This window comes from Calonectris borealis, chromosome W (assembly GCF_964195595.1).
Source record: "Calonectris borealis chromosome W, bCalBor7.hap1.2, whole genome shotgun sequence".
NCBI classification, from domain to species: domain Eukaryota; kingdom Metazoa; phylum Chordata; class Aves; order Procellariiformes; family Procellariidae; genus Calonectris; species Calonectris borealis.
In genome coordinates this window covers 9,000,453-9,013,571 of record NC_134351.1, presented here as the reverse complement: position 1 = coordinate 9,013,571, position 13,119 = coordinate 9,000,453, and positions in this window count along the sequence as shown.

Genomic DNA, 13,119 nt, shown 5'->3' with positions numbered 1-13,119 from the left:
AAAAACCCTAACTATATAGACACTGTGCTAGGCTGTCATCTCTGAGGAAAGTGATCTGGGAGGCACAGCAGAAAGTACCACCAGAATATCAGCATATTGCTCAGCAGACGTAAAAAATGTAAATAAAACGAAAACATCATTGTGCCATTACCAATAGTTATGTGTTTGTGTATATATATACACAAAAATATATATATTTATAGTGCACCTGTGTTCTGAGTCCTGTGTACATTTGTCTCCCCTCCACTCCAGGCTAAGAAAGGAGGTAGTAAACAGAAAAGGGAAAGAAAAGGGCAACTAGAAATGGTAATAGCTGTGAAGGAACTTTTGGGTTTCTACCTTCTGATAAGGCAGTCACAGTACAGATGTACCATGTACAGATGGGATTTCCCAGTTGACTGGAGGTTAGCAAATGTGACACCCATCTACAAGAAGGGCCAGAAGGAGGATCTGGGAAACTACAGGCCTGTCAGTCTGACCTCGGTGCCGGGGAAGATCATGGAGCAGATCGTCTTGAGTGCCATCACACAGCATGTACAGGACAACCAGGTGATCAGGCCCAGTCAGCATGGGTTTATGAAAGGCAGGTCCTGCTTGACTAACCTGAGCTCCTTCTATGACAAGGTGGTGAGGGAAAGGCTGTGGATGTTGTCTACCTAGACTTTAGTAAAGCCTTTGACACCGTTTCCCACAGCATTCTCCTGGAGAAACTGGCTGCTCATGGCTTGGATGGGTGTACTCTGAGGGATCTGGACAGGCTGGATCGATGGGCCGAGGCCAACTGTATGAGGTTCAACAAGGCCAAGTGCCGGGTCCTGCACTTCGGCCACAACAACCCCAGGCAACACTACAGGCTTGGGGAAGAGTGGTTGGAAAGCTGCCCGGAGGAAAAGGACCTGGGGTTCTTGGTCGACAGCCGGCTGAATATGAGCCAGCAGTGTGCCCAGGTGACCAAGGAGGCCAACAGCATCCTGGCCTGTATCAGAAATAGTGTGGCCAGCAGGAGCAGGGAAGTGATCGTGCCCCTGTGAGGCCACACCTTGAATACTGTGTTCAGTTTTGGGCCCCTCACTACAAGAAGGACATTGAGGTGCTGGTGAAGGGTCTGGAGAACAAGTCTTATGAGGAGTAGCTGAGGGAACTGGGGTTGTTTAGCCTGGAGAAGAGGAGGCTGAGGAGAGATCTTATCACTCTCTACAACTACCTGAAAAGAGGCTGTAGCGAGGTGGGTGTTGGTCTCTTTTCCCAAGTAACAAGCGATAGGACGAGAGGAAATGGCCTCAAGTTGGGCCAGGGAAGGTTTAGATTGGATATTAGGAAAAATTTCTTCACCGAAAGGGTTTGGCACTGTCAGGCATTAGAACAGGCTGCCCAGGGAAGTGATTAAGTCACCATCCCTGGAGGTATTTAAAAGACGTGTAGATGTGGTGCTTACCGACACGGCTTAGGGGTGGACTTGGCAGTGTTAGGTTTACGGTTGGACCCAATGATCTTAAAGGTCTTTTCCAACCTAAATGATTCTATGATTCTATGATTCTATTAAAACTGTGAGTGACATAGAGAATGGAAAATGGGCATGAATTCTCAGTGTTTCTCACAGTATTGGACCTAAAGGGCAAGAAATTATATGATCAGGAAAGAGATTCAAACCTTTACTAAGCATCAGAAATACAACTTAGTTAAGCAGTTACTAAAGTCTACAGCAGTATCTGCAGAGCACTCGTGTGCGTTTAACTCATGCAGACACACTTGTACCTGTCCTTATAAAGTATGGTGGTGACATATTTTCCTTTTCTGCACAAATGTTCATAATACATACGTGAGAATAATATCTATCTATTGAAATACACACCTGTTGTGTGTCTCTGTTTATACATACATATATTTATATTGGAACTACCAAGGAAAGATTCAGTTCTGAACTTCAGCAATCCTCTGAGTTGCTTAAAGCAAGGAATTCACTGGATAGAGAACTCCAGCTTCTGCTAGTGGGAGAAAAGGGCTCTTCTTTTCTATTATTCTTTAGTTTTGAGTGACATGCAGGAGAAAGATGCAACAAGATTGCAATCTCCCTCCCCCCAAGCAAACCCAGAGCAGACAGACCAAAGCCAGCCACATGATTCCAGGTGTACAGCAGCCAAGAGCAGACCATTGCCACACGAAGTTTGATGAGACCTTGCCACCGCAGAGCTTCTGGAATAAGAGATTATAGTCATATGACTTAAACTTTGAAAGTTTCTGACATTTAGTATCAGTAATTAAGAGTTCAGATTGGTGGCTGAATCAATAACCTCTTGCAGTTATTGATCAGAAACTGCTGCCCTGCCACTCACGGAGCACAGCTGACCTTATGAAAGCTGATCTCTGCTTCTAGTGCTGTCCCTGTACCACTTCCTTATGGCCTACATGCCTCAGAAGTGCTTAAAAAGATGTGCGGATGCTGTCGTCAAGATCTGCTCTGACGGGGCTGCTGGGACGCTCAGCGGCGGCTGGCTGCTGCAGCTCGCTCGGGTACGGAAAAATCTTCAAAGGCCCGAAAGGCAGGACCACTGGAGAGGGGTTCCTTCCCCCACGGACCAACCCGCCTCTCAACCTGCCGCCTCTTCACTGCCAACCCAGAGCAGCTGTCCCCTCTCCGCAGACTGAGACAACCCAATCCTTTCTCTCCCATGTGTAAACACGAAAGTGCTTGAGGCACCCTTTGCAGCCCAGAAAACTTCACACACCATAGGATGAAGCTGCTCTGCCACCCCTCCCCACTGATCACCACCCAGGAAGTATTGCTGGGCTCCTCAGGACAGCACCATGCTATGACCTGCGGATGGGAGGCGCTTACCTGGGTGTGCAAAAGGCACTTAGGTGGAGAAATGACCCACTGAAAAGTTCAGATGGGCACCAGAGTAATTTTTTTCACCTTTGGATTTCTGACAGCTTCCATAAGCAAGGCTTTGGGTTTTATTTCCCGTATGAGATGCAGGAGTAGCAGTAAAGTTACTGGCAACGGTTACAAAATAATATACTACTACTGCTACTACTACTAAATAATAATAATAATGATAGACTATCAATTAATGGGGTATCATAATATAATATTTTCCAAAAGCAGTCGTCTTTCCAAAGAAAACATTGAATTTTCATTCACCAAGAATAATTCTGTAGAACAAACCCTCCCCCCACAACTACTATATGAACAAACATAAATATCTTAATTCACAAATCTTTCTCTTGGACTGTGCCTGCCGTGGTTAGCTGTGTTCAGAGAGTCTTTTGCCCTAGTATCTCCTCTTGTAGCATGCAGAAACTCTAAGGTGCAATAGGAAATGTAGTTCGATCAGACAATTCAGCCAATGAAGGAGGATGAACACAGGAAGCATTCCATAAAACCTGTGAAACCTGTGACTCCCATGAAACACCCAGGGGACATTCTGAATCAAAATTTTTCAGATCTTTATTTTTAAAAAGTTCTAAAACTTTTCCAGAAAAAAAAACCCAACAAAGCAAAACCACAAAACCCAGCATATAATCTATTTTTCTTACCAGCTTCGGTAGTACTAAAGGGATCCTGCCATCTCTGCCATTTCTTTCACTGTCACCTGCCACATGGGTCCCAGTTGATTAGTGGGCAGTTTTAAAAGATTCACAAGCCAGTGTTCAGAGTGTTCCCACTACTAAATACTACACTTTATCTTCTCTGCCTTCTGCCATGCCCATGAGTGACATGTGACCGTGTTTCACATCTTCCTTCACACAATACATCTCTACAGCCTGGTTTAATACCTGGCCCTGAAGGAGAATTAACAGTTACTTAACTTTTTGGACTAACAATGGATAAGTATTTTTAGACTTGGAGATATCTATAGATCTGGATTTTAGTCTTTAGAGATATTAATGTCACATAAGGGCTTAGACATTAAAAGAAAATTTGATTAAACTTTAAATTAAGAAATATCTGCAGAAGCAGGAGAGAAAGGCATGCACAAAGAACAACACTGGTTATCTTCCCTTCTCTTGAGACAGCTCCCCTCTGAGCTGAACCTTCTGAGACGGGACCTGTACACAGTGCACCTCCTTCAGCAGGGAACTAGGAGCAGTAGGAGCTGGAGGATGCTGTAAGTCTGCTCAATCAGCTAATGAAAATTAGCTCTGCTGATGTACAGACCAGGTTGAGTATGTTACTGGCTGAGTGCAGCGAGACTTAGCTATGGATGAGGAAAATGTTTGTCTCCACTTTATGCTGCCCAATTAAGCCCAGTCATTATGTTTATCCTAATTCAGCACTATGCTTCACCTTCCCTTGGCAGAGAGTATGACATACAGCAGAAGGACCTATCAAAGAGGATGGACTGATAATGCTTTGAAAGCCTATTTCATAGCAAAAACGTTGCTGATATCTTGTTGGATTAGATGACCTTTAAAGGTCCCTTCCAACCCAAACCATTCTATGATTCTATGAGCTCACCAGCCTAAACCAGAACCTTGATACTTGCTGTCAGACACAGTCAGGCTAACAAACACTTCAACATGGGGAAAACGAGATGTAAGTTGTCACTTACCTGAAGGCTGTTTCACCATAACACATTTTAAATCAGAGAAAGGCTGAACTTACACTCAAGACGTGAGACCAGGGCATAGTCAGCCAAACATAATGATTTTGCCATTTCTGTGTACCATAATATACAAATACTGAGGTAAAATCCCTGCCCACACAATAACTTAATAAATGGGGACAGGGGCTACAAAGTAGGGTTTCCATTTTTCTCAATGATTTTCTCAGTCCCTAGGGTACAGAATATCTCCACCACGGACACCAGGCATCCCGCCTATCTCCAACTACCCTATGCTAGCACATGCTTCGGGGAAGGAAAAGAATTTGCTTCAAATCACTTCAAAAAGACTGAGAATTGAGAAGTTAGTTACTATATTCCTGTGTGAACACTTTCTTTTGTGAACTTCTGGATAAAAGAGACCTTTCTCTAGCATAAGAATTTGTCAAATGCTTTGAGGATGTCTATTGAACGTGACTTAGATGTGAAACAGACACTCAGCTGTTTAGTATCCCCAGGACCTAGACATTTTGTGCCAAGTCTAGGAACACATATAGGCATCCAGTGATCCTTTGTATTAGCAAACTGGATCCTTCCAAGACCTCCAAGATCTCCAGGACTGAGAGAAGAGTTTCCCAAGTTAAATGTTTTCCCTTTTCTGCGAAAAATGGCAATAGGCACTAACATCATCTGTGTTTGTAACACTCCTTTTTGTGCAGTGACCCATCTGGGACGAGGGACGGATGTTTCCTCCACTGAACTTGCCTGGGGATAAAAGTGCTTTTGTCTTGGGTGGTAGCTGAGGGCTTGAGTCCACTCTGGATGAAGAAAAAGTGGTGTTTCCCACTGCCCATGTGAATGCACCAAACAAAAGGTTTTTCCTCACATACTCTAAAAACATTCTCATCAAACAAGGAAACAGCTTGCACAAGAAAGATGTTGTGGAGTCGTTCTTTTTTGGTCGTAGTTTTGGAATTAGACACCTAAATTCCTTGTAAGTCCTATGGGACATGCCCAGACCTGTTATTGGTGCTGGCTGTTACTTCCTTAGAAATGTACTGGCCCACAATGATATCTGTGTGCTTTGGTAAGGTCTCTCAACCAAACCATGCCATTTGCATGGTTTCCTTTGCAAAGAAATTAGAAAGGATTCCCAGAGAAGAGGAGCTTTCACCAAACCTCACTGAAACAGGAGGAAAGACTCAGGACCCAAAGAATGATCCAGACTTTGAGGGGGCCATAAATACTTGTTGTCTGTGCTAAACCTTCTACTGTCATATGCTCCTTGTTGCCATTACCTGTGCTAAGGAAATGTAGCCAGCATGTAAGTGCCTTTCCTTATGCTGTGAATATACCTTAATTTTTTTGTGCAAACACACCCTCAGCTGTTCTGCTCCTCAGCACCCCATCTGCAGAGACGGAGATGACAACACTTTCCCATCTCTGAGAGCCTGATAGTGGAGGCCTTCGTGATTTCAACAGATGGTGCCTTGGAATTTAGGGGAGGAAATCAGCTGGTAATCTGGATTTAGAGAGCTACACACACTTCTTTTCATGCATCACATTGGGACATACCTCCTGGTGCCTGTTCCTCAGGTTGGGAGCTTGCCCAGGGGAGGGCTGTGCAGATACTTCATTTCACACAGTGGCTATTTCAATTTTAGCCTCTTTCCTGCCCAGGGACAAATGGCTTAATTTTACAAATAATGGCAGAATGCGTCTAAGGCAAGACAATTTAGATGGATAGATTTTGGCTGGTGTTTAAGAACTGTAATAAATAATCTCCTCCTCACCCACGCCTCTCCCAGAAATCTACATACCTTTGTGCATATTTTATAACAAACCGTAATAAAGAAATAATCCAAAATGGCACCAGTTAAAAAAAAAAGAATAACCCCAAAATGTAGGTTATTGAAATATGAGTGTAATATAGAAAAGATAGCAGTGCTGATATTAATGACCTATCTGTCTCCTGGTGCACTTAAAAAAGTCTCTCATGTATTTTATTTTATTTTTTATTAGAAACTGTATCATTAGCTCTAAAAGATCTTACTGGGAAGGGCGAGGAGAAAGATCTGACTTTTTAAAAGCCAAATTCAACTAGACTTTTTTTTTTTTCCCCTGACTTAAAAAAAAAAAGATTTTTCATAAACATTTTTTTCCCTCTGGCGGGAATATTAGGACAGTATATTAAATTCCCACCCCCAATTCCACAAAAGGAAGACCCAGCTACATTTACATAATAATGTCCCTACTGTGCTTTTGACAGATGGGTTTCATCGACACAGACATACTGTTAGGGGCTTAGCAATAGATTAAAAAAACAACAACAATACAGTGTAACATAATAAAAGTGTATTGTAATGTACATCATAACTTTTGGCCAAGGTTAAATTTCCAGTTGGTGTATGAAAGTCATATTCCATTAGACAAAATAGATGTCATGCTGCAAAGCATTAAAGATGAGTTGACTGAGCCATTTGTTTTTATTTATATTACATTATATTTTCCTTGATTCTATTTATGCAGTGGGTAAAGAAACCCAAAGAAATCCTTCAGTCCCCCTTACTCACCTACACGGCTGCACCACAATGTTATTGACAGCGAGTGTTTCCATGCGAGGCTGCCCACGGTGCAAGGTGCTGCACAAAGCCACAAGATCCACCTGCTGTAGTTGCAGCAGTCCCATGTAGATACACCTGAGCATGCTGCAACCTCTCACACGGTTAGCAAGCCAGCCACAGCAGTACCAAGCTCACCGAGCGACAACCTAGACTGCCAGTACAGTCCTGTCCACACTACTCCAGTCATCTCTGCAGCGAGAGCTGGTTCCTGCTCTCCTCTGCTTATAATTTCACAGGCCAGGCAAGGAGTCCATGCTGCAGCTCACTAGCTGAGCTTTCATGAGATCCCAGCTGTCCCCCCTCCTTGCTGTCTGCCCTAACCCTCACAGAATAAACTGCTTTGTAATATAGGGACACTTGGAAAAGATATCCAGGTGAATTTATCAGAGTGGGATGTGTACTCCTATCCCAGGAGTACTGTCCATTGCAGTGCTCACTCTCACTCAATTTACAGGTGGGTCCTGTGCACTGTACCCTCCTTACAGCTGCCTCCAGTCCTCAGGAGATTCTCCAAAAGTGTCTGAAGAGAAAAGAGAGGAGCATGTGTCTTATTTTTATTGTTGTTGGTTCTTTCCCCTTTCGTCCCCCCTCCAAGCTCCAGCAAATTTGTGCCTTTCTTCAGTAATGGCTTTGTGCAGCTTCACGATAAAAGTCATCCACCAAAGAGACAGAGCAGTTTTCTCTGCATGTCTCCCTGAAAGGTACTCTTGGTTGCGAGAGCTTCACAGCCTCTCTTTAATGTCAAGTTATATGGTTTTGGGGGCTTTCCCAACTCCATCAATCCCCCTGACGGCACAGACACTTTGAGTGGAGTGGTGAGGACAGAGCTGATAAACTGCAGCCTCCTCCGGTACTGGACTCTGTCCAGCGAGACAATAATGCTCTCCCCAGGAAGCGGTTTATGCTCCGTATAAAAACATTTTCCCACCAGGAGGTGGTAGCCAAGATGCACATGGGGACAGGTGTCACCTCACTGGTGACACCATCCTTTTCTTAGCAACAGGAGCTGAGGCAATGACCTCCTTGAGTTGTTCCTCCCGTTGTCATAGCAACACGCAGACAGAAGGTCTCATCCTGCCTTGGAGAAGCTGTCGTGATGCCCTACACAGCCCAAAAATGTAGGAAGAACTGCAGTGGAAATCACTGAGAGAAGCCATTCACTGGAAAGGAATGATGAAGAGAAGGAAACGCAACATCTATCAATTTGGGAAGGAAATGGTTAAACAGGGAGCGGGTGCCCCTGCTCCCTGTCACTCTGGGTTTCCATCAGTATCTGCCCATTGGGTTAAACACAGTATGGCATGCGTAAAGGGAGTTCTCATGAGAAGGAGCTCACAACCAAAGGGAATAGACTTGTGCTAGAAGAAAGGAACCGAGTTTCCCTGCTCCACATGGAGGACGCAGAGATGGACTCAGTCCACTCTCCTGGTTACACTTTGTGTCTGCAGAAGAGCAAGGAAATGAATCCCAGATCATCCGTAAGGCACAACAAGTGTGTTCTTCCTTTTATTCTTCTTCCCATGAACTTCAGAAATGAGCCCTGGAATAGTAAGAGGTTAAGTATTATCCAGGCAGGCTGGTGTTCCTGGTTCTCTTTTGGTCATGACAGACAGGTACCTGTCCAGTCAAACATTTGGGATGGATATGCAGACAATGAGGTAGAGGCAGTACATTTTATTTTCCCTTCTTTACCCTGTGTTATAAAGTGTAAGAGGTCACACAACCTTTTGGTTCTTTCCAGTCTCAAATTCTATGCTGCCATAACACCACGATCATGTCAGAACCACAACAACTTGATTTACTTCCCATTCTGGAAAGGGACCCTTTTCCTGACATCACATTGATGAACTTGACTTCTGATATTCAAAACCAAACACACACGCACACAGAATTGCATCTTGCAATGGGCTAACATAACACTAATCCAAATTACTCTTTATTTATGAGTAGAAGTACATTACACATACCAGAAGGAAGGGTTTTTTTGTTGGTTTTTATTTCTTAATCACATTCTGAAGAGGTCGTATGCAAAACACAGCTGCGAGAAAAATGGTTTTTTTCTCTATTTTTTATCAGCCTTCCTCCTCATTTATTCTTATAAGACTGTACAGCTATCTGCTTTTAATTTCCTATTTAAAGCATATCTTCAACTTGTAAATAAATATTTTTTGCTGGTTCAAGTCAAGTTTTAGTCTCCAATTAATGAGGAAAATGCATTGAACACCAATGCCCTGTTCTAGGGTTGTTGATAAAGTGAAATCTAATTATGTTCTGGTCTTTGCACTTGCTGGAAATGTTTAAAACTTGTTTATACTCAGAGTGTCAATTCAAGGTAAACCAACATATCATGTTTGTGTTTTAAGAACTTGCATCAACTTTTACCACCTGAAGAATGTGTGTTAGTGGCCTAGTATCAATCTGCACAGGACTGCAAATGGAGAAGAGGAAGGAGGCCATTTTTGTGATGTGTGCAGTTTAACCAGGGAAAACTAAGTCCAGTCATCTGAGCATAGTGATGCTTGCCAAACTTCCAAATAAATCCAATTCCATGAAAGATCTGTGACACAGGGAAAGATCCAGCCATTCTGATTAATGCATGGCTCAAACTTGCAGGTAAATCTCTGATGGAGTTACAGGTAGTTCTTTCCAACAAGAGATGGAAAGAAATTCAGCAATGTCTAAGAAGTACTCCTTGTTTCCCCAGGAAAGAAAACAGCTTTCGTTTCAGTATCTAAACTCTGATGTGCAGTGGGTAAAAAGAGAGTCATCCATGCAGATAAGAAGATCCTCAGATGCTGCTGCAGGGCTAACTCAATTGCTTTCCTCCTGTGTTTGCTAAAATTGGTACCTCCTGTGCAAAAGCCATGATAAACAAATAGCAATGTCATTCCAAATGCACTGTCATCATCATCATCATCACAGGCCTCCTCCTGGCCACTACAAGAAGAAGGCCTGACCTTAAAAGTGCCACCCCTGGCTCGGACCAAATGTGACCATTTTTGTCCCTGCCATCTGTTTATTCATCTTGGTGACAGGCAGCCCTGGCTCTGCTCTCTGCCCATCCACTATGAATAGACGAGTGCCTGCAAATGAGCTTCACTTAAATGGAGGGAGTTGATACCAGCCTCGGGAAAGTATTTTGCACATCACAGTAGGAAAGGGCCATTGTTTTTGTTCAGATTTGGGTTTTATTTCTTGCTGTGTTTATACGAAAGGAAATTTTCTTCCTTGGGGGTAATGCAGAAGTGAGTTCACTGTTTGTATGGGTAGATATTTAAGGGACAATAAAAAGGTTTCAGGGATGTGGTCCAAGCAGAAGGGGCAGCGTGGGGCAAGGATTGGAGATATTGGAGAGAAGAGCAAATGAGTGTTTTTTCTGAGGCAAATACTCAAAAGAGCAGTAAGACCATAGGGAAGGTAATAAGTCACTGGAAGGCACTTGGGATTTGTTTTCAGAATCATCTGATTAAGCCATGTTCCTCACGCAGCCAGTAAAACCACTGAGCTTTATTCTCACAAAAAATCTTACCTCCTGGGAATGAATGAAAATTTAGAGACTAGCAGTCACAGAGAGAGAGAAAATAAAGACCAGTGATTAAGATGCAGAAAGATCTGAATTAATGTCTCTGTTCTGCCTTAAGCGTCTTTTTTATAAATCTGGACAAAATAACTGAACCAAAGTTTTACAGGTAGAGCCCTATGAAATGGATGTAATAACACCTATTTACTTTTCCAGAGCTCAGAAAAAGCACACAAACTGGAAGAATCCAATATAAGGGCATCACTTTTCTACTGATGTCGTTGTCTTATTATGCTGGGTCACTTTAATAATATAGTGTGCTGTTCAGGTCCCAGATTTCACCATAAGCTCACACTGGTTTCTGTTTCTACCAGGATTGCAGTTGAGCATAATGTGCTGTTTGACCATATCATACTGATCCTGTAAGTCTCCTCTGTCCTTGATGCATGAGAACACGGCTGTGGTTGTGTTCCCTGGAAAATGTATCTGATGGAGGAGACAGGAAAAAAAAGGGCAGGTGTTAGGCAGGATGTGGACAGCATATTTTGGGAGGGCATATGAGGCAACCAGGGGAAAAACATTAGTGGGATAGGAATGGGGGAGGAGAGAAGGCTGCATCACAGAGAGTAGACTGGAGGACTGACAAAGTGAGCTGTGGGTCCTGGGCGGGAGCGGGGAGGATGGCTCAGACAAGAGTGTCATTGTGTGCTGCTTGGCTGCTTCTCCAGATGGAGACTTTTGAGGACAGACGTCACTGACAGTTTGCCCATAAGTGGTGTGCCAGCATCTGAGATATTTATTAGGTCGGTACTATTAATCCCTCACTTACACAAGCACTTAAGTTCACTGACAATTGTTTAAAAGTCATTAATAACATTTAACGGTGGTAAGATGATCAGCTTTTTGTTTTGCCTCTAGGCTTCACTAATGTAGAGGATAAAGCTAGAGGAATACAAAACAGGTGTCACATTGGTACAAAAATATTGGCATTTTGCTTTCAGCGTGATTATTATTATTTCGGCAATGATTGTGTCTAGACAGCTCAGATGAGACTGGGGTCTGCTGGCGATCAGTATGGAACAAAACAGACTGCCTTGAAGAGCTGGTCGTATAAATGGGCAGGGCAAAGGCAAGGTGGGAGGAGAAAAAAGAAATGCAGAGAAGAGATTTGTTCCAGGAAGCACAGCAGGTCTCTGGCCAAGAGAGGAACAATACTCAAATCTCTTGATTACTAAACTGTTATTTAATCTACTTCCACAGACTTTTGGCATTGGGCTGTAGCATGACTGTCTAGTGTACTAGGAAAAAATCAGGACTTCATTATAGGATGAAGACGTACTTCCTCGACTGCATTGTGCATCCCCATACAGACACTCGGTCAGATCATGTCTTCTGGCTCATTTGGTAGTGGGTAAGTTTGGATGGTCTTTATGTGAAAGGGAAGGACTGGGAAAAATTGCATGCTTTGTATGAAAATACAGGGCACAAGAAGGACCTGAGGGATCTGATTAAAATGACAAGACAGTTCCTGTAGCCCTGGACAGTTCCAGTGAAAATGGTTATTTCACTGGTCTGGTCTGGTTGCGCTTTACCACGGTGAGATGCCACTTCATGAATTCTTATCTGAGTTAGGAATTATCATCTGCCCTTTTGAAAAATGTTAATGCTGCCCACCACTAATGAGAGCCACAGTGTGCAGCATCTGAGGTCTTTACTGAGCAGCTGGATTGTCACAGAAAACGTGAGATTGTCTCAGGAATAGCCCAAGTTCATGCGTACAGCTGCCATTCATGCAGCTCAGGGACACTCCCAGATGAACACTGTTTTGGAGCTCCTATTCTTCAGGAAGTGAATCTCTCCCCTTTCTTTGCCCAGATCCCATCACAAGTCCTTTCCACCACAACATGGTTAAGGAATCTTTCTCTTAACAGTAGTCTGGTAGGACAGAACTGGTTACTACGTACAGAGGAGAGGAAGACACTCACATTGGTGTTTAATAGCTCAATCTACCTGAATTTTGGCCTGCAAGTCTGGATCTAGAGGTCTGGCATTATGGATAATGTCCCCAGATACCATTTGTCTGCCTCTACTGCCCATTTGAGGCTTTGGATACGTGTGGCCAGGAAACTATACATTTTAAAATGCAAATCCAGGAAGGGATGGGCCACAGAGATGGTAAATCCAGGTCTAGAATTCAGAAAGAAGTGGAAACATCACCTTAGCAAGGAACTGAGATCTTGCTGCAAGCCAGTGTACAGCATTTTAGCACGGCACATTACCTAGATTTAGGTGGCAGCTTGTCACTGTGGGACCTTGTGCTGCCTTTCTGTTGTGACTAATGAGCCTGTACAGCCAAGTGGGTTTCTTGCTCGGTTACTAGAGAGGAAAGACAAAGGTGATCTTAGAGTTTACAGTGTTGAATAGAGCCCTT